The sequence below is a fragment of the Leptinotarsa decemlineata genome, unplaced genomic scaffold (genome assembly GCF_025532065.1).
Source record: "Leptinotarsa decemlineata unplaced genomic scaffold, Ldec_3_MD MMD2_tig00000090_RagTag_RagTag, whole genome shotgun sequence".
NCBI classification, from domain to species: domain Eukaryota; kingdom Metazoa; phylum Arthropoda; class Insecta; order Coleoptera; family Chrysomelidae; genus Leptinotarsa; species Leptinotarsa decemlineata.
Window position 1 is genome coordinate 2,364,070 of NW_027412541.1, and position 25,882 is coordinate 2,389,951.

General features: G+C 33.8%; 1 long non-coding RNA gene across 2 annotated transcripts in view; it reads right to left on the reverse strand.

Annotated features, from left to right (window-relative positions):
• The window catches only part of LOC141481180 (uncharacterized), a 65,776-nt gene that overhangs the window by 28,916 nt on the left and 10,978 nt on the right, over positions 1-25,882 (reverse strand). The gene's annotated exons all lie outside the window — the stretch shown is intronic.

A 25,882-nucleotide genomic window follows, 5' to 3' on the forward strand; every position in this document is an offset into this window, starting at 1 on the left:
TCTTGAAAGGAGTTATTTCCATATGACAACGGAAAAAGTAATTTTGAGAAACACTCCACTGTAAACATCAAATCGATACATTTCCGACAACTGAAGCGATCATTTGGAAGAAACACTCAACTATTAACACAATCACTGAATTGGCAGATATTAAGTTACAAAAAACGTTTCTTTGTGAATTTCTTATGAATTGCGTATTAGAAAAAAGAATTGTGTGAAAGCCGGTGGAAAAATCAGGGAAATTTTCCATAAGGTTTCTAACAAGGCACAAATGTTGCCAATTTTTGCAAGGGATCATACAAATCATCACTGAAATGAGCAGGTAACAAACTATATAAAAACATGAATTTTCATTATCAAAAATCAGTATTCATTTGTTTGTACGTGAGCAGTCATTAAATTCGATGTTGGTATTCCACAAGGTAATGTCCTAGATCCTCTACTTTTTATTTTGTATATAAATGATTTGGCTGCTATTTTGTAGATCTGTAGTTATCATTTTTCAGTAGATGACACACTCATATATTTGTGAGAAGATGCATGCAAATGCCCCATTCAATCAATTGTTAGGGATGAATTTTGAAACGTACCTACACATCAATATAAATGGAAAATGAATACTATGTATCTTACGTGAATGAAATGTATATCCTGACTCATGCTCAAAATTGGTGATTGCATTCCAGAAAGAACGAAGAAATTTGAATACCTACTCGTAGATTCGAATTTAAAATCATAATTATTTTTTTGGGAAAAAAGAGTTAGCAAAGGTTTTGAGCAAGGTCTATTTTCTAGAAAATCATCAGTGTACAATACAATCATCCTACCGCACGTTAGTTTAGTGTAGTATCATTTTGTACATTTTCCTCCGAAAATGATAGAAATTTACTTCAACCTAAATTAAACCGGGCAATGAGGGTAAGTTTGAGTAACTATAGGTATAAACACATCTCTGTGATATTGAAACAAAGTCATTTCAGTTTAGAATAACTTGGAATCTTTTCTTGATTCAATTTTTCGGGGGAATTCAATTTTTCGGAACATAGTGGAAAAGTATTTCCACTATGTAAACATTAATGCTGAGAATACTGCAATTTGTTTTCTAAACAGACAATTCCGCTGTCTGTATTTATCAATTTTCGATATCTCCCAATAATATGACAAACCATAGTCACGTTGCAGGAATAGCAAAGGTAGTTTCACCAAACAATGGAACACTTTCAAATCAGAAAATTCTGCACATCTCAGTAAGTTTAAATCTTCATAAAGCTCAAACGAGACCTTTTTGAGAATATTGTTTTCATTTATGGCATATACTCTAAGCCTGCTAGTTTCTATCCAAAAGAGGTCATTTACCTCATTGAAGACTCAAATATCAAATAAATTTCATAGCCTGAAATAATGAAGGAAAGTTAGAGGATTACTTGTCTTCCACAAATATATACGTTCTCAGGAAGTGTTCACTCGATTTCTTTGGGATTAGTTTGTAGTTCAACTCAAAACACTTTGAGGTTCACTATTCAGGAATTAATGTTAAACATTAATGTTTAACTTTCTTTCGTCGATTTATATGTTCAATTCATTGGTATTTACTCATTTTTATCGCCCTGAAGAAGCTTCCCACTAGAAGCGAAAGCTTGGCAAAGTAAAGCAGAGTTTTGATTTTTGATTTTTTAACTGAGATATCTTGACGAGTTAACGCGATCATTACATAGAAAACTGGAAATAGGGCGATTCTGAAAATTGACAGAATGAACAAAGAACTACTGGAGAATTCAATTGAAATATTTTCGTTGAGGTGACGTTTCGGGTTTTCCCGGAAGTGACGTCATCTTTGTTATTTTCGATTGCATACCCTGTATTTCACCTCATTTTTGAATTCTTCCCATGATTTAGATTCTAACTCACGTATCATACCCTTTACCCAAAATGAACCGTTTTCGAGTTATTCGAGTTTTTTTAGAGAAAGTGACAGATGGAGCCTCACGAACATACTTCATTTTCATGTAAATTAACATTTTTAAAAATATGAAGCTAGTGATTCGTGATAATTGAAGGTTGAACGGATCATGCATCATTTTCACGTCCACTGAATAATCCACAGGGTGCGCAAAAACTAGGGTCCAATAAGTGAATAAGAAAAATTAAATATCTCAACTTTTTCAAACGAGAACCCCCATTTTTTCCTCAAGGTTCAATTCTATTATGAAAATAAGCCCTAGTTATGATACACTTCCGTATACCCAAAACTTATAATTTTGGAGATATTCCATTATACTTACATACTTTCCCGAAATGTTGATATTTCTACTAGGCTGCTGTCCATCTTTCAACACAATGTTTGGTGACAAATGAAATAAAGTAAACAGATTCGTGCTCTTAGAAGGTACAATATGGCTCGTGCTGGTTATAATAATCACGATTCACGATTTCTTTAACTTATTGGTCATTTATGGCGAATGCAATAAGGTGTTAACAAGAACATGTAATACTTATGCTACAAGGTATCCAAAAAAATCGAAACCATCTCCAGATATCATTAAAAGATTAATCGTCAATCTCACAAACTTTGGATCATTCGAAAGGAAAATTATCAAAACTAAAACGGTGGTTGACAATGAAGATAATGCGATTACAGTGCTTCACTGCTTTTCCAGAAGCATCTTTGAAAGATGCGGTACGAGATTTGGGATTGAATAAAATGTCCATGCAGAGAAGATTAGCAAAACGTAAATGGCATCCGTATTCTCATACTTTAGTCCATGGCCTGAAGCTATCCAATTATGAGAGGAAAATTTACTTTGCGATCAATTTTTGAGGAATATTATATGGAATAACGAAGCGAAATTCACCAAAAATGGGATATTCAACAAGCGGAATTCTCACTACTGGAGCGATACAAACCCGCATTCAGTTCGGGAACGTCAATTTCAAGACCGTTGGAATTTCAATGTTTACTGCGCTGTTAAAGACGACGCAATAGTGATGCTTCACTTCTATGACGAAAATTCAAATGGTTAGTTGAGAAGTATCGGAATTGTATTGTTTCATTGATTAAAAAAAATTAAAATACATCACTCAAGAAAATGGCATCAAGGTAGCTATGTAATAAATGTTCATAGCATCTAGAAAATACATAACAGATCAACAGGTATTTTTATTTTCAGGTGAACGATACCTAGATATTTAAAAAATCTCGATACGGATCATTTGGAAAAACTGACGCTCGCTGACCATCGAAAAATTTAGTATCAACATGCTGGAGCACCTCCACCTAATCATAAGATGGTGAGGATGTATTTAGAAGAAATTCATAACGACCAGTGGTTTGGAACCGACGGTCCTCAATTATGGCCACCACGATCGCCCGATTTAACTCCAATGTATTTTTTATTTGGGGTTATATAAAAAACGAGGTGTATTCTAACTCTATTCCACTGGACATAAGACGAGCTCCAGGAGACGTCATACGGAGACGTGTAAAATGCTTAGAAGTTGTAGGCAATGTATTTGAACATTTGTTGCAATAAAAAAAGCGGTTGACAAAAGTGTCACATGTTCTTGTTTAGCATTGAAACTAAATTTGAAATTGTTGTTTATTCTAATCATGATTTTTGTCTTAAATATGGGATTATTTTTCATAGGAGATTCAATGGAAATTAGGCAACAAAGAAATTTTATCGGACAAAATTGGGGGGTAAAAACGTAAATCCTCGCGTGATAATAACTTCTATTGCGGAATATCACCAAAATTATAAGTTTTGGGTATAGGGAAGTGTATCATAACTAGGGCCTTATTTTCATAATAGAATTGATCCTTGAGGAAAAAAATGGGGGTTCCCATTTGACTTATTGGACCCTAATTTTTGCGCACCCTGTGGATTATTCAGTGGACGTGAAAATCATGCGTGATCCGTTCAACCTTCAATTATCACGATTCACTAGTTGCATATTATTACATGAAAATGACGTATGTTCGAGAGGCTGCATCTGTCACTTTTTCTAAAAAAACTCGAATAACTCGAAAACGGTTCATTTTGGGTATAGGGTATAATGCATGAGTTAGAATCTAGATCATGGAAAAAATTAAGAAATGAGGTGAAATACAGGGTGTGTCATTAAAAATAACAAAGATAACGTCACTTCCGGTGAAACCCAGAACGTCAGCTCAGCGAAAATATTTCAGTAGAATTCTCCAGTAGTTTTTCATCCATTCTCCAACTCCAACTTTCAGTTGGAGTTCTGACATATATATTCGACAGCTGCGAAAGCCCTCGCAGATAATTAGATAGAAGTTATAAAACTTCAAATCCTTTTTGTGACTTACATTAATATTAAAATAAAGGAAAATTAGTTGCATCATTCAAAATATATATATATATATATATATATATATATATATATATATATATATATATATATATATATATATATATATATATATATCAAAAGGAGGAAATTCGTGGACAGAACACTCAAAAAATAGGGGCAAACCGCGGCTATTGGCCTCATCAGAGCGGTGCAGCCAATTGCAAAGATGGACAACAACTGGTTACCAAAAATGAAAAACATCACACATATACGGTGTCACTGACAGGAGCTAACCGCACATTTGTGGTTTCAATTAGAAGACCTAGAATTCCCAGGCATCATTTAACATCACCACGTAGGCAGCTATAGCTACCTGCGTGACTTCCGGGTCCAGGATATAAATACAGAGATATAAATATTAACGAGTGTGTATGATATAAATCAAAAGGAGGCAATTCGTGGACAGAACACTCAAAAAATAGGGGCAAACCGCGGACATGTGTTTCTGGCTATTGGCCTCATCAGCGCGGTGCAGCCAATTGCAAAGATGGACAACAACTGGTTACCAAATATATATATATATATATTTTTTGATTATTCCCATATTGATTTCAATTTGATTTGATATATATATATATATATATATATATATATATATATATCATATATATATGATATATATATATATATATATATATATATAGAGGAGAAGGTAATCGTTGCTGACTAGTTAGGAATGGAACTAACAAATAATGGGGCTGAGCAGCAAATGAAAGAGTACTCTTTAAAGTTTGTCCAAGCTTTCGGAAATTTAATAAATTGTTTCCATCATCAGGGATGCTACAATATGATGGTGTAAGTAATATTAATATATAATTATGAGTGGTTAGACTTACAACTTTTTGAGGATGTTTCATACGGTGGTCATGTAAAATATTGGACACAACATGATGGATGAACATTGATACAATACATTTATAAAACTGGTTAAAGGATGTCTAATATTGGATAAAATATTTGTGAAAAACGTTACAGTTTAAAATTATTTTGAAGGAAGAATAATGTCACATGTCGAAATTTCACAAAACATTAATTTGGAGGGATTGACAGATAGTTGACATGACATATGTCAGTGGTTCTAGTGATAAAGGCTGTTACCAACTTTGACTTGTAAAGAATTGTTATGGAAATTTCTACCTGTGCAGCTTTATTCTTTTTTTATTTTTTTAAAAGTGAATATAGGATAATAACAATTGGATTGAAATATATAATACATTATTCTATTAATGAATTCATTGAAACATTGTTATATGGATTTTTATCTAACGTCAAAAGATAGGAATATATCTCACTAAGATGATTAATGTCAGTTTTTTTGTTGATGCAATTTTCATTTTCAGCAATGAATGCCATTTCAAGAAAGGATCTTTTTGTTAAATGTGTTTCACTAGCTAAGACCTTAGTGGCATCAAAATTCATATGGTGGTCAAATTTATTGACATGTTCAGCTAAAGCACATCTTTCAGGATGGTGTCTACAGTCACTTTTGTGAGAAGTTATTCTGGAACTTAAAGTTCTTGACGTTTGACCAACATAGATTTTGTTGCAAGATTGACATGGAATACTATATATTACATTTATTCGAGAAGTAAGGAGGGGTTTATCTTTAACTCTGGTGTGTAAAGTTCTTATCGTGAGTACTGCTTTAGTGGCTATTTTAATATTTGGTAATTCATTGAAAATTCTAGAGAGTTTGGGAGTGATCTCCTTAATGAAGGGTAAAGTACTATAAAAAACTGGAGTTGGAGCAATATTAATTCCATTGTTATCAATTATATTTGGGTTTGGTGAGGTTATATTAATGTCTGATATGGATGAGGAATTAAACAAAATATTTTTTAACATACTCAAAGGATATGAATTATCCAGGAAAAGTTTAAGCAAAATATCAAGATTTTTTTTATGGAATTGGATGTCAGAGATTTTCAACACTCTATTTTTCATTTGTTTAACTAGATTCACTTTCATCGAGTATTTGTGATATGACCAGTAGTTGATATATCTTCCTGAACTACAAGGTTTTCTGTACCAATCTATCACAATATTATTATTGGTAGTTCTTATGAACCTTGTGTCAAGAAATGGCACGGAGTGGTCAGTGTCTTCTGCTTCCATAGTGAATTGAATGTAAGGATCATAGCTGTTAAGTGTGTCAAGAATCTCTTCAGTACAATCCATTGGTAATGCAACGATGATATCATCAACGTATTTTTTTAAAAAATGAGGTTTAAAAGATAAGACAGGTAATACTGTGTCTAAAAGGTCATCCATAACATATGCAGCTAGGATTGGTGAAATTGAAGCACCCATTGGTGTACCAAATGTTTGTTTATAAATTTTGTTATCGAATGAAAAATAAGTATTGTCAAATAGGAATTGAATAAGGTTAATGAAATTGTCTTCTGAGAGAGTACAATGCAATTTAATATTGTTCCATTGCTTGTGGATTGCTCTTATACACGCATCCTCATATACATTGCTGAACAGGGATACCACGTCCAAACTGGCTAGAATGTAATTAGGTGGTAATGAGGTGTTGTTAAATTTATTTGTTACCTCGAATGAATCTTTTATGTAGTATTCATTGTCAAAGTCATATGCCTTCGTCAAGATATTCGTTAACAGTGCAGCAATTTTTTCGGTAGGAGATCCTATCGAGGCTACAATTGGTCTTACTGAAAGTGTCGGTTTATGTACCTTGGGTAGAGCATAGAACTTTGGGGAAATACCGCTGTAGCTAGTCAGCTTCTTTCTCATCATTTCATCAATTTGATTTGATTCTCTTAGTTTTTTTATCAAGGAATTGGCTTTCGTTTGAATGGAATTGGTAGGATCTTTATTTAATTGTTTATAAGCAGAATTGTTGTTGATAATGTCATTAGACAATTGAATGTATTGATATTTTTCCATAACAACCGTTACATTTCCTTTATCTGAAAGAGTTACATTTCCTTTATCGAAATCTTCTCTTTAAGTCCAAATGTTTTTTAAAAGAAAATCCTAACTTGATCCTCACTCTTTCAGATAAAGGAAATGTAACGGTTGTTATGGAAAAATATCAATACATTCAATTGTCTAATGACATTATCAACAACAATTCTGCTTATAAACAATTAAATAAAGATCCTACCAATTCCATTCAAACGAAAGCCAATTCCTTGATAAAAAAACTAAGAGAATCAAATCAAATTGATGAAATGATGAGAAAGAAGCTGACTAGCTACAGCGGTATTTCCCCAAAGTTCTATGCTCTACCCAAGGTACATAAACCGACACTTTCAGTAAGACCAATTGTAGCCTCGATAGGATCTCCTACCGAAAAAATTGCTGCACTGTTAACGAATATCTTGACGAAGGCATATGACTTTGACAATGAATACTACATAAAAGATTCATTCGAGGTAACAAATAAATTTAACAACACCTCATTACCACCTAATTACATTCTAGCCAGTTTGGACGTGGTATCCCTGTTCAGCAATGTATATGAGGATGCGTGTATAAGAGCAATCCACAAGCAATGGAACAATATTAAATTGCATTGTACTCTCTCAGAAGACAATTTCATTAACCTTATTCAATTCCTATTTGACAATACTTATTTTTCATTCGATAACAAAATTTATAAACAAACATTTGGTACACCAATGGGTGCTTCAATTTCACCAATCCTAGCTGCATATGTTATGGATGACCTTTTAGACACAGTATTACCTGTCTTATCTTTTAAACCTCATTTTTTAAAAAAATACGTTGATGATATCATCGTTGCATTACCAATGGATTGTACTGAAGAGATTCTTGACACACTTAACAGCTATGATCCTTACATTCAATTCACTATGGAAGCAGAAGACACTGACCACTCCGTGCCATTTCTTGACACAAGGTTCATAAGAACTACCAATAATAATATTGTGATAGATTGGTACAGAAAACCTTGTAGTTCAGGAAGATATATCAACTACTGGTCATATCACAAATACTCGATGAAAGTGAATCTAGTTAAACAAATGAAAAATAGAGTGTTGAAAATCTCTGACATCCAATTCCATAAAAAAAATCTTGATATTTTGCTTAAACTTTTCCTGGATAATTCATATCCTTTGAGTATGTTAAAAAATATTTTGTTTAATTCCTCATCCATATCAGACATTAATATAACCTCACCAAACCCAAATATAATTGATAACAATGGAATTAATATTGCTCCAACTCCAGTTTTTTATAGTACTTTACCCTTCATTAAGGAGATCACTCCCAAACTCTCTAGAATTTTCAATGAATTACCAAATATTAAAATAGCCACTAAAGCAGTACTCACGATAAGAACTTTACACACCAGAGTTAAAGATAAACCCCTCCTTACTTCTCGAATAAATGTAATATATAGTATTCCATGTCAATCTTGCAACAAAATCTATGTTGGTCAAACGTCAAGAACTTTAAGTTCCAGAATAACTTCTCACAAAAGTGACTGTAGACACCATCCTGAAAGATGTGCTTTAGCTGAACATGTCAATAAATTTGACCACCATATGAATTTTGATGCCACTAAGGTCTTAGCTAGTGAAACACATTTAACAAAAAGATCCTTTCTTGAAATGGCATTCATTGCTGAAAATGAAAATTGCATCAACAAAAAAACTGACATTAATCATCTTAGTGAGATATATTCCTATCTTTTGACGTTAGATAAAAATCCATATAACAATGTTTCAATGAATTCATTAATAGAATAATGTATTATATATTTCAATCCAATTGTTATTATCCTATATTCACTTTTAAAAAAATAAAAAAAGAATAAAGCTGCACAGGTAGAAATTTCCATAACAATTCTTTACAAGTCAAAGTTGGTAACAGCCTTTATCACTAGAACCACTGACATATGTCATGTCAACTATCTGTCAATCCCTCCAAATTAATGTTTTGTGAAATTTCGACATGTGACATTATTCTTCCTTCAAAATAATTTTAAACTGTAACGTTTTTCACAAATATTTTATCCAATATTAGACATCCTTTAACCAGTTTTATAAATGTATTGTATCAATGTTCATCCATCATGTTGTGTCCAATATTTTACATGACCACCGTATGAAACATCCTCAAAAAGTTGTAAGTCTAACCACTCATAATTATATATTAATATTACTTACACCATCATATTGTAGCATCCCTGATGATGGAAACAATTTATTAAATTTCCGAAAGCTTGGACAAACTTTAAAGAGTACTCTTTCATTTGCTGCTCAGCCCCATTATTTGTTAGTTCTATATATATATATATATATATATATATATATATATAAAATACAGTTATTGTGATTCTTATATAATCGGAAATGATTATTGAATAACAAAATTAGTTAGCTCCCTAATTATTTTATTAAAGGGGAACTGCTGGAGGGTAGGGGGCACTATATCGTTTACTTGAACTATACTCATAGTCTGGATAACAAGATCCTTTTTTTAAAACTTCTGATCCAGGGCTCATTCCATTCGGATGACCTCTAGCAGCTTTTTTAAAAATATCAAGAGGGCTTGAAAAAAGCGAAAGTTATAAACAATTAAGTAAGAAAGGGGGGAGCTTGGATTTTTGCAAATATCTCGGAAAATATTGAAGTTATCCGAAATTTGAAAAAATATCCTTGAAGAGGAGGAAATTTTCTACATAAAGTCACACCTACCGGAACTCTACCACTAATATTTATAATTTTAATTCAGAGGAGAAAATAGCACTCGAAGCGGGCGATGCGCGTCCCTCACGCGCTGACCGATACGGACCTTTGAAAAATAAAAATTATTTTAACCCATTAAATATCATTATTAAGAAAAATGAATTCACATACCTTCTAGATACTTGAATAAATAAAAATTCATGGAAAAAAATTTTTCATGGGATTATTTTATATAAGATATCTCACGAGTTTCAAATTTACAGAAAAAAGCTGATAATTTTTAAACTGAAAATCTCAAATTCTGTTCACTGCTTATAGCTTTCTTTGGATGCCTCTAAAAAAGATTCCCGTTGGAAAAATAAAAAAATTTCGATTTACCACTTTGTTATTGATAATCAAAGATGTTAAAAAGTGAAAAATTCAATTGGAGCAATGAAAAAAATTTTTTTATTATTCCAATTTATTCGTATTTTCATCATTCAAAGTTATATAAAAATGAGTTTTCATAATTTTTAGCTCTATTTGTTTGAAAAATTGTTACAAACAAATGTATTGTTAATAAGATATTTGAAATTTTTGGAGGGAATTTTTATCAGTGATGAATATTATCATTTTGAAAAACAAAACCGTTTCTTGAAAGAAACACATTTGCGGATCAACAATTTTTTTTTGATGAATTTCACTAGTTCGGACTTCCATTGTCTATTAGATAAAATGATTTGAAATCCCTGAAACAAGTAAAAAAGAATAATTAAAAAAAGAGAATAGTTGAAAATAACAATTATATTAAGCAACAATAAACCTGAAATGAAATGATAGTAAAATAACCTACAAGTAAAAATATAATAATTGAATAAATAAAAATTAAAGGAATGCAAAAAGAAAATAATAAAAATAAAAAAGTGTAGAGATTCCAAGTCACGTTAGTTCACGACGTTTCGATTGTTGGTATCTACAATCGTCTTCGGGTGATGACTGGACTGATTCCTCCGAGAGATGACTATTTTATAGGTCGTTGAAATACTTTCACTTTCTCTACTTTCCATTTTCCGCTTCACTGATTCCGTGAGAGATGACCGATTTGGCGGGAGTTGGTCATTTCTCGTTTGATGATGGGTTTCCATATGTTTCGTATATCTACGCTGGCCTGGCTGAATACGTTGTTGGACAACATGTATGCGGCTTCCTTAAATTTTCTCCTGAACCAATGTTCCTCTCTGTGCAAGATCTCAGCTTGGGACCACTCGATGTTGTGTTGATGGGTCCAAACATGGTCTGCTATTCCTGATTTGCTGGTTTCTCCTCGCTGTGTGTGCTTCTTGTGCTCGGCAATGCGAATATTCAATGGCCTCTTAGTTTCACCAATATAGGATTTTCCGCACTCACAGGGTATCCGGTAAATGCAATTCTTGGAATCGCAGTCCGCGTTTGGGGCCACATCAACAGCGTGAGACCTTCCATCACTTTCACAATGGAGAAGGAAATCCACAATGAATTGCCATTCTTAGACGTTTTGGTGAAGAGGACCGACACTAAGTGGGAAACATCTGTATACCGAAAACCCACTCATACGGGACAGTATCTGAACCACGAATCCAACCACCATCAATCGACAAAAAAAGAATCATCAAGACTCTATTAGACCGTGCTTTTGGGCTTTGTAATACAAAGGAAGGTCTCGAGAAGGAACTAGACATCATCAAAAGTGATCTTCAGTGGAATGGATACTCCAAAGCGATGGTAGAAAAGACTTTGGCCAAAAGACAGCAGGAGCCTCGCAAGGAAGAGAAGCCGTCACAACCAGTGCTTTCACTTCCCTACATCAGAGGATTATCGGAGAGGATAAGAAGAATTGGTTCCAAGTACAACATTAGAACCTGTTTTAGATCCGGTAACACTATCCGTAGCAGCCTCACGAAAACCAGGCCCCCAAACGCGGACTGCGATTCCAAGAATTGCATTTACCGGATACCCTGTGAGTGCGGAAAATCCTATATTGGTGAAACTAAGAGGCCATTGAATATTCGCATTGCCGAGCACAAGAAGCACACACAGCGAGGAGAAACCAGCAAATCAGGAATAGCAGACCATGTTTGGACCCATCAACACAACATCGAGTGGTCCCAAGCTGAGATCTTGCACAGAGAGGAACATTGGTTCAGGAGAAAATTTAAGGAAGCCGCATACATGTTGTCCAACAACGTATTCAGCCAGGCCAGCGTAGATATACGAAACATATGGAAACCCATCATCAAACGAGAAATGACCAACTCCCGCCAAATCGGTCATCTCTCACGGAATCAGTGAAGCGGAAAATGGAAAGTAGAGAAAGTGAAAGTATTTCAACGACCTATAAAATAGTCATCTCTCGGAGGAATCAGTCCAGTCATCACCCGAAGACGATTGTAGATACCAACCATCGAAACGTCGTGAACTAACGTGACTTGGAATCTCTACACTTTTTTATTTTTATTATTTTCTTTTTGCATTCCTTTAATTTTTATTTATTCAATTATTATATTTTTACTTGTAGGTTATTTTACTATCATTTCATTTCAGGTTTATTGTTGCTTAATATAATTGTTATTTTCAACTATTCTCTTTTTTTAATTATTCTTTTTTACTTGTTTCAGGGATTTCAAATCATTTTATCTAATAGACAATGGAAGTCCGAACTAGTGAAATTCATCACGAAACATTGTCAATCACCTTCAAACAAATTTTTTTTTGCTTCTAATATTAAGAAACCATTTTTTTGAATCATAATTTCTATTTCTCTCTGATATTCTGAAAAGAAATTTTCAAATATATTTTCTTCATTCATTTATTAAACAATTTTTTTCAACAGAATAATTTCAACGATATATTTCTCCCTATTTTCAACAAATTTTCCAATATTTTTTTTGGTAGAATTAAAAAAAAATATATCGTAAAAATTAATCTGTTCAAAACAATTTGTCCATTAAATAAATAAAGAAAATGTAAATGAAGAAAAATTTCATAATATCAAAGAGAAATAGAAATTATGATTTAAAAAATAATGTTCTTTAATATTCATATTTAGTATACAAAAAAAATTGCTAATCAACAAATGCGTTTTCAAGCAATGAAAATTTTTTTTTCAAGAAACGATTTTGTTTTTGGAAATCATAATATTCATCACCGATAAAAATCCCCCTCAAAAATTTGCTACAGCCCTGGAGCCCTGGATCATAATTTACGGTGCCCTTGGACAGAAATTCCAAAGAAAGGGTCTTGTGACCCAGACTATTATACGTATCATCAAAATTAAATATATTATTAGGCCGATTACCTACGTGAAGAATTGGGATGGGGTTGCAATCATTAAATGCTAGGGGACAGCTCATAAGTAAGTATATTTTCAAAAAAGGAAAGTACTCAATTTCTATAAAATTCAAACATAGTAATGAAATTCGTTGAAGATACATGTATGTAACCTAATATCTAAGCAAAATATACATTCAAGTTAACCACTAATCAACATGACATTTTAGATGTGGTTTATATATGTACATTCAACATTTGAATAGTTGAGAATAATTCCTTCCTTCGGCTTGTCAAATTGTCTGTTACTAAATTGAGGTCTAAACAATCAGATGACCCGGTATGAATTTTGTAAAAAATGAAATATGATGAGAGCAATGGAGGGCAAGCTGAGCAGTTCATCCTGACGCAGCACTGCGTGATTTAACTCTTTTTAGATAAAAAAGTTTAGTCAGGAACTTATTGCATTCATGAATTTTGTTGAAGAGCCCTCGGACAAGTGACTTTCGGGAAACATCGATGTCTAGCGGTGAGGATGACAGTGTTTCATGTAAATGAAATTTTCATCTTATATTTAGTATATCGTGTAGAAATCCTGTGGATGATATCAGATTAAATTCCATAACGAATATTTGGAATACAAGCTAAATAAAGAAAAGTAACTTTTGTATAATTCAGTGTTCATATAGAAGTATTTGTTTCGAAAGAATGTTTCTTCCGTGTAATTCAATGTTTATATGAAAGCACCTGTTTCAGGAGGGGTTTTTCTTCTAGTTTGTGTCTGGAAGTAACTTTTTTGCATGATCTACACATCTTTGTATAGAGTAACTTCTTTTGGAATTGATTGCTTTCTTTCCTATCTTTGGAAAATTCCCACATTTTTTTGTATTAAGACGGAGTAGCAGAAAGTCAAAAACCCTCTCAATTTTATCGATGAATAATTTTCTTACCTATGGTTTCGGAAATTCATTGTTTCGTTCAACAAAATTTTGTTTTATTTTAAAAATCTTGAGTTCCTTATATGATTCGACAATAATATAAAATTAAATATATAAATTAAATATATTTTTCAAATCTTTGGTAAGTTATGAATAAATAGAACAAAGACTGAAAAATTTGTCATAAAACAGCCAATAAAATGCTCTGACCCTACCAGGAATTTTTTGACATTTTCTGTGTTTTTGTTTGAGGAATAAAAACAATGAAAGTGAAGAAGTATATATAGACTTGAATAGTTCAAAATTTTAGAGTCACCACTGTTCTTAACCGATTATCACATTTTAATTATAGCGAAAGACGATGTGGTCAGAGAATTGACTTAACTAAAAACATTTTCATAATTAACCGTTGTAATCGGTCTATCCTTTCATCAGAATTGATATACAACCAGTTAATGGACATTGCATTGCATAGAAATGATTCGCCATGATGTTTCCTTCCATCGAACGAAAAAAATTTGAAAGTATTGTGGGATAAAAAATCATTGAAACAATCATTGCTCTTATTGCATTTCATTAGTTCGGACTTCCATTGTCTAATATAATATAAAATGACTTGATATCCCTGAAAGAATCAATAAAAATACAAAGATCAGCTGAAAAATAACAATTATATTAGGCAAAAATTCGAAATTACAATGAAATAAAATACTAGCATCAATTGAAGATTGAACATTCAACAAGAAATGGAAATTGAAAGATTTCAAGGCAAGTTACTTCACTACGTTTCTATTGTTAGTATCTACAGTCGTCATCGGGTGATGAATGTACTAATTCCTTCGAGACACCACTATATATAGGTCATTCGAGTGCTTTCTTTTCCTCTCTTCGCTTCACCGGTTTAGCGGGACATAACCATTTGGCGTGAGTTGGCCGTTTTCCGCTTGATTATGGGTTTCCATATCTTGCATATTTCTACGCTAGCCAGCTAGCAGAATTTTTTCCTGAACCAGTATTCCTCCTTAGGGATAATTTCAGCTAGAGACCACTTGATGAGTCTAATTCCGATATGCTGGTTTCTCCTCGATGTATGTGTTTCTTGTACTTGGTAATGCCAACTTTCAATGGCCTTTCAGTTTCACCGATGTACGATTCTCCGCACTTGTAGGGTATCCGGTAAATGCAATTCTTAGAATCTCAGTTCGGGTTCAGTGGCCTGATTTTCGGGGGGCTGCTACGGAAAGATTTTCCGGATCTGAAGCAGGACCAAATTCTTCTTATCCTTTCCGACAATCCTCTGATGTAGGGAAGTACAAGTACTGATTGTGATGGCTTCTCTTCCTTGTGAGGTTCTTGCTGACATCCAGCCAAAGTCTGTTCCACCATCACTCTGTAGTGACCATTTCGTTGAAGGTCATTTTTGTTGATGCTTAGTTCCTTCTCGAAACCTTCCTTCGTATTGCAGTGTCCAGAAGTACGGTCTACTAGAGTCTTGATGATTCCTCGCTTAATCGAATGATAGTGGTTGGATTTCTTGTTCAGATACTGTCCCGTGTGAGTGGGTTTTCGGTATACAGATGTTTTCCATTCAGTGTCGGTCCTTTTCACCAATACGTCTAAGAATGGTTATTCATTGTGGACTTCCTTCTCCATTGTGGAAGTGATAAAAGGTCTTACGTTGTTGATGAACTTCAGGAAGGTATGTAGTTCTGTATTCCCATAGTTCCCTATTATGAAGGTGTCGTCAACGTATCTCAACCAGATTCGGGGCTACTTGTGGGCTCCTTCAATTGCCAAACCACTTCATATATATGTTGGCTATAACCGGTGAAAGTGACGATCCTATTTGCAGTCCCTTATCTTGCGTAAAGAATTCGTCCTTTACTTTGAAATAGCAGTTTCGTACACATCATCCTAGTAATTCCATGATTACCTACTTGTATCGGTAAGTTCGTTACATCTTCCAGGTCCCCGTCTCCGCAAAGCTTCCTCTGTAAGATTGAAAGTGCTTCTTTGACAGGAACGTTTCGAAACTGATCAGTTGATCCTGCTCTGTGACTTCGATTGCTTCTATTATTTTAACGAAATGCCTGGAATCATTCACAAAAAGTTTTTCCTTGTAATGGTTGTAATATTGACAGTAAAAATCTGGAAAAGTTTTCAGTAAGTGAATCTCTGGAGCTAATGATCGGTCTGAACGGAACATCCTTTTTGTGGATTTTAGGTAATCGATGCAAGTGAGGGGGCTTACTGTGGTACGATGTTAGCGATGATCTTCCCTTTTCCGGAAAATTGACTTGGTGTTTTTTCGTCAGGTACAACTTTCCTTCAGTTGATGCAGTTGGATGCTGAACGATCTTCGTGTATTGTCCTTTCTGAAGAACCTGTTCGATCTTCTGTTCGTAAACATCACTATCAATCACAACAGTAGCGTTTCTCTTATCTGCAGGTAGGATATTGATGGTGTTATCTCTACGTAGACCATTCAGAGATCTTCTTTCTTCTTAGCTGATGTTGGATGTTTGAACTGGTTGTTTTTGGCTGTTCTCTGATCCACGGTTATAAATTAACTGTGAGAAATACATATCTCTAGAACACAGTACGGAAATAACTAGGAATTTTGTTGGCTTTGGGATAATTTTTCATTTTTTTATATACCATATGTTGATGTATCTATTAGATTCTATAGAAACTTGGCGTGTGTAAATTTCTGACATCACACACATCATCAACTTTTGTTGCTCTATAAAGCATAGATCAGACCTTCTCTAGAGTATTGTTCTCTTGTATGGAGCTGCGCCCATGCTGGATTCCATCCGTAAGAGAGCCATCCGCCTGATTGGAGACTCGAACATCACTTGCAACCTTGATAATCTGGAACATCGAAGAACGGTTAAAGATTTGGCTTTCTTCCATAGATACTTTCACAAGAGGTGATTTGCTTCCACCAATAATATTACATATCAGAAAAACGCCACGTACTGCGGCTTCTTATCGTTTTGAGGTTCAACTCAGTACACCTCGAACTTCACTGTCTGATAACTCTTTCATTCGGGGAACTGCGTTTATGTGGAATTGAATTCCTGAGAAAGTTTTTTCAATTGGATTTGATCTCCAGCCATTCAAATCCTTAAGGAGCACCTTAAGGACTTTTCTGTAGTTCTTTTGTTTTGTTTTCGAAAAAAACTCGAGGTCCTTAGGTTTGTTCAAGTCGGATAATGCAATATTGAATACTGGTATACTGGAAAACTGGTATTGTGTTATGTTTTGACCACCTTGTAAATTATTTTCGAAAATTAGGATGGACCTGTTCATGGATTGATGCTTAAGGCGTGATTCTGTGGAATTTCACATTTTCAACTGTTACTCTCTATGAGTTATGATTTTTTCGGAGTGGTGCTGTAACTGTCAAATTTTTCAAAAAAAAAAATTAATATCTCGAAAACTAACGAATTTGGGTATAGGCGTTGCTATACAAAGTGGGCCTAAAATGTGCTGCGAAATTTAATAAATACAAGATGTTCCATTTGAAATAAGGAAGTTGCCCTCAACTTTCGGTATAACGGAAAGAGACCGGGAGTTGAAAAGGTTGTTGTTAGTTGAGAAGGTCATTTTGTAAAACCCACCACCACAAAATTCCAAATTTATATTTTGAATCGTTCTCCATATATTCCTAACGAACGCTCGTCGTGAAAGACCCTGTATACAGATTGTCCCATATAAAACTCCGCGGGCAAATATCTGAAAAATTAAAAAGAATATTAATATTTCGTGAAAGCAAATAATTTTGGTGTCAAAGGGTCCTCTTATTTACGTAGAGATCCAGCACTAGGCGTCATCCGTTAGGGCGTCGCGACACCGACGCTAATTTTTTAAACGGTAACCCAGTATTTTCAATTGCTTTTTGAATTCTGCATTGAATTCTGAATTCTGAATTCACTTGTAGTTTTCCTTGAATACTGATGAAAAAAGGCAATTTTATTACGTATTATAAAGAGGGCCATGAATAAGTCAAAATAAATGCAATAGACCTGTCAGATTTGACGAAAGTGTATTCAGTTTTGTGTTGGTTTTTTGCAAAATTGAAAAATGGTTCAATTTTCAAATGCAGAAAAGTTGGATATGATATGTATTCATGGCGAAGCAAGAAGGAATTCAAAAGAAGCAGTGAGAATATACGCTAATCGGTATCCTGAGAGGAAATTACCGTCAGACAAAACATTCGCTGGCTTAGCCAAATCTTTGGTACGAAATGGATGATTTAATGAACGGAAGCGAAAAAAACTAAAAACGGCTACTGATGAGTATCAGTACACAGTGTTGCAGTGCTAGATCAAATATAGTTCTATCAGACAAGTAGCAATACATTGTAACATTTCGAAATCGTCAATACAACGTATTTTGTCAAAAAACAAATTCCATCCATACAAAATACATTTGGTTCAAGGACAACATTCAGGTAATAATCTTCATGTTTCATTTGTAATAACTAAAATATATTTCCGTATTCAGGAGATGCTGATAGAAGATTGAACTTCATTGCATGGTTGTCCACCCGTATTTCAGTTTCTGAAAAAAATATTATGAAGTGATGAAAGCCGTTTCCATAACAACGGTATAATAAACAAACATAATTGTCACTATTGGTCTGACGTGAACCCTCATTGGGTGCAAGAAACGAAATTTCAGTCTGTGTGGGGGGTTAATGTTTGGTGCGGAATCATTGATGGTTATTTGATAGGACCTCATTTTTTCGAAGGAATTCTCAATGGGGAGACGTAGTTGGTTTTTCTACATGTGTTGCCGAATCTCTTGGAGAATTTACCAATAAAAACTCGACTGATTTCATGGTTTCAACAAGGGGGGACACCTCCACATAATAATAGAACAGTTACCCAATATTTGGATGATACTTTCAATGAGAAATTGATTGGAAATAAGGGTCCAGTACCATAGCCAGCTCGAAGTCCAGATATTATTCCACTAGATTTCTTTATGTGGGTATATATCAAAGACTTAGTTTATATGCGACGTCCACAAAATGTAGAGAATTTGAAAAATAGTATCACAAATGTTTGTGCTTCCATAACGCGAGAGACGCTTTTAGCTGTCACAAATCGGGAAAAGATGCAATATGTATATTCTACGTGAAGGGAGTCAGTTCGAACACTTACTAAATTGATTTCGTTATCATCATGTTACTCGAGTTATGGTCAAAGTAGGTAACATATTTTCTGTTATAATTCTGTTATAATGTAATTTGAACCATTTATTTTAATTTGTACAAATACGCAACTAGATATAATTGAACAGGCAATGAAATCATAACTAATGGATTCATAATAAACTCGTATTATTGCATTCATTTTGACTTTATATTCATGGCCCTCTTTATAATACGTAATAAAATTGTCTTTTTTCATCAGTATTCAAGGAAAACCACAAGTGTGCTGCTATATGCCTGAATTCAGAATTTAATGCAGAATTCAAAAATGAATTGAAAATACTGGGTTAACGTTTAAAAAAATTGGCATCGGTGTCGCGACGCCCTAACGGAACACGCCCAGTGTTGGATCTCTACGTAAATAAGAGGACTCTTTAACACTAAAATTATCTGCTTTCACGAAATATGGATATTCTTTTTGATTTCTTAGATATTTGCCCGCCGAGTTTTATATGGGATATCCTATATATATATATATATATATATATATATATATATATATATATATATATATATATATATATATATATATATATATATATATATATATATATATATATATATATATATATATATATATATATTTACAATATTTATTTTTATTTACAATATTCGCTTTATTTTAAAGCTTCTTCAGGGCTGTCTAAAATACAATTTGGTTTAATTTTAACAAAATAGTTAATATTGATACTTACAGTAAATATGAAAAATATATATATAAGAACACTGTATAAAATATTGACTTAATAGTTGTCAAATATTGTAAATAAAATCCGTTTTTTCGAAAGTTTTCACATTAATTGACTGCTGAACCCACGATAAAATATATATATATATATATATATATATATATATATATATATATATATATATATAAAAACTATTGGATAGTGGGGTATTGCAGCAAGTAAATGAGTACTCTTTTAAGTTAGTCCAAGCTTTCGGAAAATTTTATTTCCATCATCAGGGAAACTACAATAATATAAGTTTTAAGGTAAAATCAAAAATATTAATTGTTCATGACTTACATCTTATGTGAGGATGGTCATGAACAATTAATATTTTTGATTTTACCTTAAAACTTATATTATTGTAGTTTCCCTGATGATGGAAATAAAATTTTCCGAAAGCTTGGACTAACTTAAAAGAGTACTCATTTACTTGCTGCAATACCCCACTATCCAATAGTTTTTATTCTTAACTAGTCAGCAACGACTACCCTTCCTCTTATATATATATATATATTTATTATTCTCTGCCGTATATCCAATATCGAAGCAGGTTCAGTTTCGTACACCTTGTGCTTCGAATAGCTTCATAAAGAAAGTCCAAAGGTGTCAAATCTGGCGAGCGGGCTGGTCTATTCTGCAGGACATCGACGGCCAATCCAACGACCGGAAAAAGTAGTATCCGAATAGTTTCTTACTTGTCTGGAGTGATGTGATGGTGATCCACCAAATAGAGGTCCTACAATATGGTTTCCCAATATTTCTGCCCAAACGTTAATTTTTTCTGGATATTTGGTATGTGTTACCGGAAACCATGAAGGTTGGTGTCAATCCAATTATGGCAATTTTGTCTGTGAACATTGCCGTTTAAAAAAAATGTACATTCTTCAGTATAACAAATATTTTGGAAATAGGTAGAATGCCTTGCAATGGTTTCCGTCATGATTTCGCAGATTCTGTTTATCGAACAGGGTAATCTTCAGTTAATTGGTGTACCATTTTAATTTTGTATGGATGATACCTACTCCTCTTCAAAAGTTTCCACACAGTAGAAGGAGACACAGACATTCGCGACGGAATAAGTAGACTGTTCCGGATTTACTACCGTAAATCGATTCCTATTCTGAGAAACGATGTGTTTTTGCTGCATATAATATGTGCTAGGAATCGCAATATTAAAGATAAGAATCTGTTAATATTCAGTTCTCAGAAGTTTTCTCTTTTGAGGGTTTTCTCTTGAATGGTTATGACAGCTGGTGAACAGGAACACATATTTTGAGCTATTTCAATATGAGGTGGTTCACCTATGGTTAGTTACGAAAACACTTTAATTCTGATAACTACGACTAAATTCATGAAATACATGACAAAAACTAAAAGAATCTGATAAATAATGAAACTGCAAATATGACCGTACTGTGGTTTGCAACGAATTTGAAGAAAGTAAAGTTCATTTCGAACTCATATTTTTTCTGAAGTAGTTGAATAACAATTTTAAAAGTGTCATGTAAATATAGAATAGAATAGTATGGAATGAAATGGAACGGAATGGAATGGAGTATAATGGAACGGAACGTATTGAAACGAAATGGAATGGACAAAACGGAACAGAAAGGAACGGAACAAAATGGAATATTGTATTGGTGCTATTATCTGTAGACTAAAATTTATCACAATTCATTCAAAACTGTGTTGCTTGTTTCAGATTGAATTTTAATTGAAAACACATTATCCTGAAAATTATACTGTTTTAATTTGTAGTACTTCAGTGAGAGCACCAAAACATTCACAAATTATAGACTTCGTGACTCTCAAATCCTTCATTGAACTTCATAGTTCATGACTATTTTCTCTCACTTAGACTGTTTTTTATGATACTTCATTGAAATGTTTAGGTTTATCTTAAAAATAGATCTGAGGTGCTATTTGCGGCTCTTATACATACTTTCTCTCGAAATCTTCATCGGCAATAATGATATAAATATTTCAAAGTTTTCACTATTATATCATTAGATACTCCCAAATAATCAATGCAATGACTGTTATGACTGATAACGGGGCAATAACGGAAAACGGACAGATGTATGATGTATGACGACAGTCTGTTATACACCCTCATATATAAGCGACCAAATCGCATTTTACCTCTTTTATGGAAGGTCTCCACCCCATGTCACACACTACAAAGTATCTTTTGTGGCAAAATTACAGGGTTAAGACCTGTAATTCAAGTCTCGATAGGAACCAGCATCCGGACCATGCAGAAGGGTTTCCATTGTCAACACCGGAAGCGTTAGCAAATTGAATTAATACGTAGCAATTACAGCGACTGTTCAAAGTCTATTCTTCGTCTTAAGAAGCATTTAGGAATCCGCAGGAGTTCGCTATGACCGACGCGTGTGCCATTACCGCTCCGGGATCTCGCGTGGCTACGAAGCTGACGGTTACTAGGAACATCTGGTTTTCTTTCATTTTTTTATTGCTACAATGCACTATTAACCTGGTTGGAAATATTCTGGTGGACTGACGGCACATCTGTGACATAAATCTTCAGAATTATTTACATATCATTCTTCATCAGCATTAATCATTTATTTAGCCCGTGAGCAAGTATTTGTGATCATTATCAAAAGTTGAAATTGTGTACTGAAAAAACACACCTATTCACTGAAATTTAACATAACTATAATTGAAGGATGTATTTTATTTTTACTAATGATTTTCCATATGAGGAGATATTCTAAATCTTCAATGCTAGTTCTATATTTTCTTTTATTAAATGTATAATATTGTCAACGTACCTGAAAATATTGTACTGAATTAGGCATATTTATTCATTGAATGACTCTCTAGAAAAAAAATTTCCTTCACCAGAACAAAAATGCTGTCTCTCGACGCACATTTCACTAAACTGATTGATATCATCTCTTGGTGGTGTATATCTTCAAAAAAAAACATTTGAAATTGAAAAAAGGATTTTGCAGTAACATATGTATTTGAAACAAGACCAAAAATCGGTGAAACTATCTCAATTAACGAATGACAGAGAAAAAGATCCAATTATACCTGCGGGCTTACTGAGGATATCATATTCGCGAAAATGTGACAATTATTCAAGGTGTATAATATTGACCATTTTTGAACCGACGGAAATCCCCACGTTATTAGCGAAAGTCATTTTCAGCAACAATTTTCTCTGAACGTTTGGGTAGGAATGATTTGCCATTTTTTTCTACCAGCAAGATCAATAGGTGAATCCTACACGGACTTTTTGTGAGATCATTCACCCATTTCGTTAGAATATCTAAGTGCCGGTACTTGTAAGAGGCAACATGTGATATATGCAGTATTCTTGCTCGTCAGCATCTCGACATCACACACCCCAATCGCTGGATTGGACGTGCAAAATTGGCCAGTTCGCAGTCCTGATATGAATCCTCTTGATTGATACGATATGACAATTACATTCTCATAAGGAATAATCCAGGTATTACTGAACATGTCAGACAAAGAATGACAAATCGATTGCAGTCGTGTATTTTATCAGAAAGTGAACATTTTGCTCATTCACTTTAAGGTCGACATTGTTTATTATTTCCCTTCGATTTTTATTTTATGTTTTCAGAAGTGATTTTTTTTTAAAACGAAGCTTGATATGAAGAAAACAAAAGCGACAAAAAGTTGCATTTTCAGTCGCCTTATCCAAAAAAAAAATTAAAAAATACGAAAAAAGTCAGCAGAGTTCTTTTTTTCTCAATATTATTGGCTGTGGTTCCCACTGAGACGCCAATGGACTTAATAATTGCAATCGAGTTCGGGCTGAATAAGTGCCTTTTTACTTCAAATAACCGATTTGAACCATTGGTTCGAACTGCAAGGTCTGACGTTCGATTTTCACTTCCTATCGTCCAACCCGTATAAGGAATCACACTTCAAAAGGTGAGACCTCGTTACTTTTCAGCTTGCACAAGTTTCGACTTTTGCGAGTTTTCGTTCGTAGCGATAGCTGGTTAACGGAAAAACATATTCAATCAGAACAGGCACAATCTCTATCCAAAGGTAGGTATTCGACATATGAAACTTTTATTCCTTCGGAAAGTCTACCACTTCAATTTGTCACAATGCTGAATATTTGAAAGACAGCCTCTATTTCTTAGAACTCGTTCCTTACTTGTAGTAAAATTAATCATTAAAAGTTAAAATTTTAACTTTTAACAACAATATAATTCTATACATTCTTAGTCATAATCAAAATCAATACCATACTATCTTATGTTTTGCATGGGCCAACATATATTCATTTTTTTTGAAATCTTCATCTGGTTTTTCATGCTGCTGAAAGGATATGCCAATTCGTTACATCTATCCCAATATGGAGTGACAGCTATTTTATTAGTTTCATATGTATGCGTTCGATGAATGTGTGTGGTCCTTGTAACGTTATTACATTCACATCGAGAAGGCGGTTCCTATAAATAGATGGTCCTTTACGAGGCTGCATAAATTTGTTATTTTTGCTTAAAACTTTCTTGCCAATATGATATGGTCCTTGTTGGGAGAGCATTAGTGGAAAATCGGTGAGACATATTACAATATTTATGATAGTGTTATATTTTTGGGGCTGGAATATAAACTATACCCATGGGTATACTTATTAAGTCTACTACTGTATTGGCGGTAATTCGTGAAATGTTGACACACTGACAGGTGTCAACGGTTATTTTTCAAAATCTTTCATTAAATGGAATAAGCCGATATTCAATGAAAGTACGTGATAACGTATTCAATTTACATTTTATTGTGATATTTTTACATTCACAAATCCGCAACACGTGGTTCACTATACAATGGCTGCTTTCAATCATGTAGGTATACGCCTGAAGAAGCTTTTTAGTGAAACTCTAACAATGATGTGTTGAGACAAATACGTCTTTCATTAAAACAATGAACGTAAACTGACCATAAAAACCACTTTTTTCATCTGATTTTTTGTGTATCTCAACGTTCATTAACATTTCTAAACACAGGTAAAACCAGGCGAAATTCTTTGAAGTCTAGGTTTGTAACATTCCCGTTATCTTAAGATACTTTTTCCCACATAACATCTTCAACAACAACCGATGCCTCTCCTGAACCAATTAAGAGATTATGGTACTATTCTGTGAAGCTTAGGCTAACACTCTTCTTTATCTGAGATTGGTTGAGCAAACAGCCATGAAATGTGTCGAAACATTCTCTGAGATGTCCCTGACTTCAACTGTCAACTACGAACTGCCTTATAAAGTACTGTTCCTGAGTAAAGAGGACTGGATCCTCCGGGAGAAGTAAATATTAACAGGAGATAGTTGATGGTTCACAGATGGATCAAAAACACTTACAGGTTCTGGTACAGGTGTTTTCAGTCGCAGACCCAGACCCCACAACCTGCCTAGTCGCATAGATTCCTTATGCGACAGTATTTCAAGCGGAAATTCACGCTATTGAATTATGTGCGGAGAAATTGGAAGAATCCAACTTCATACAGAAGGCAATAAAATTATTCTCGTTGGAAGCTCCTACCGAGCAACGTCTAAATTGGTAGCAAATTGCTAAAAACGACTCTCCTCGATAAGAAGATTCAATAAATTGTCTCTGCTCTGAATTCTTAGCCAT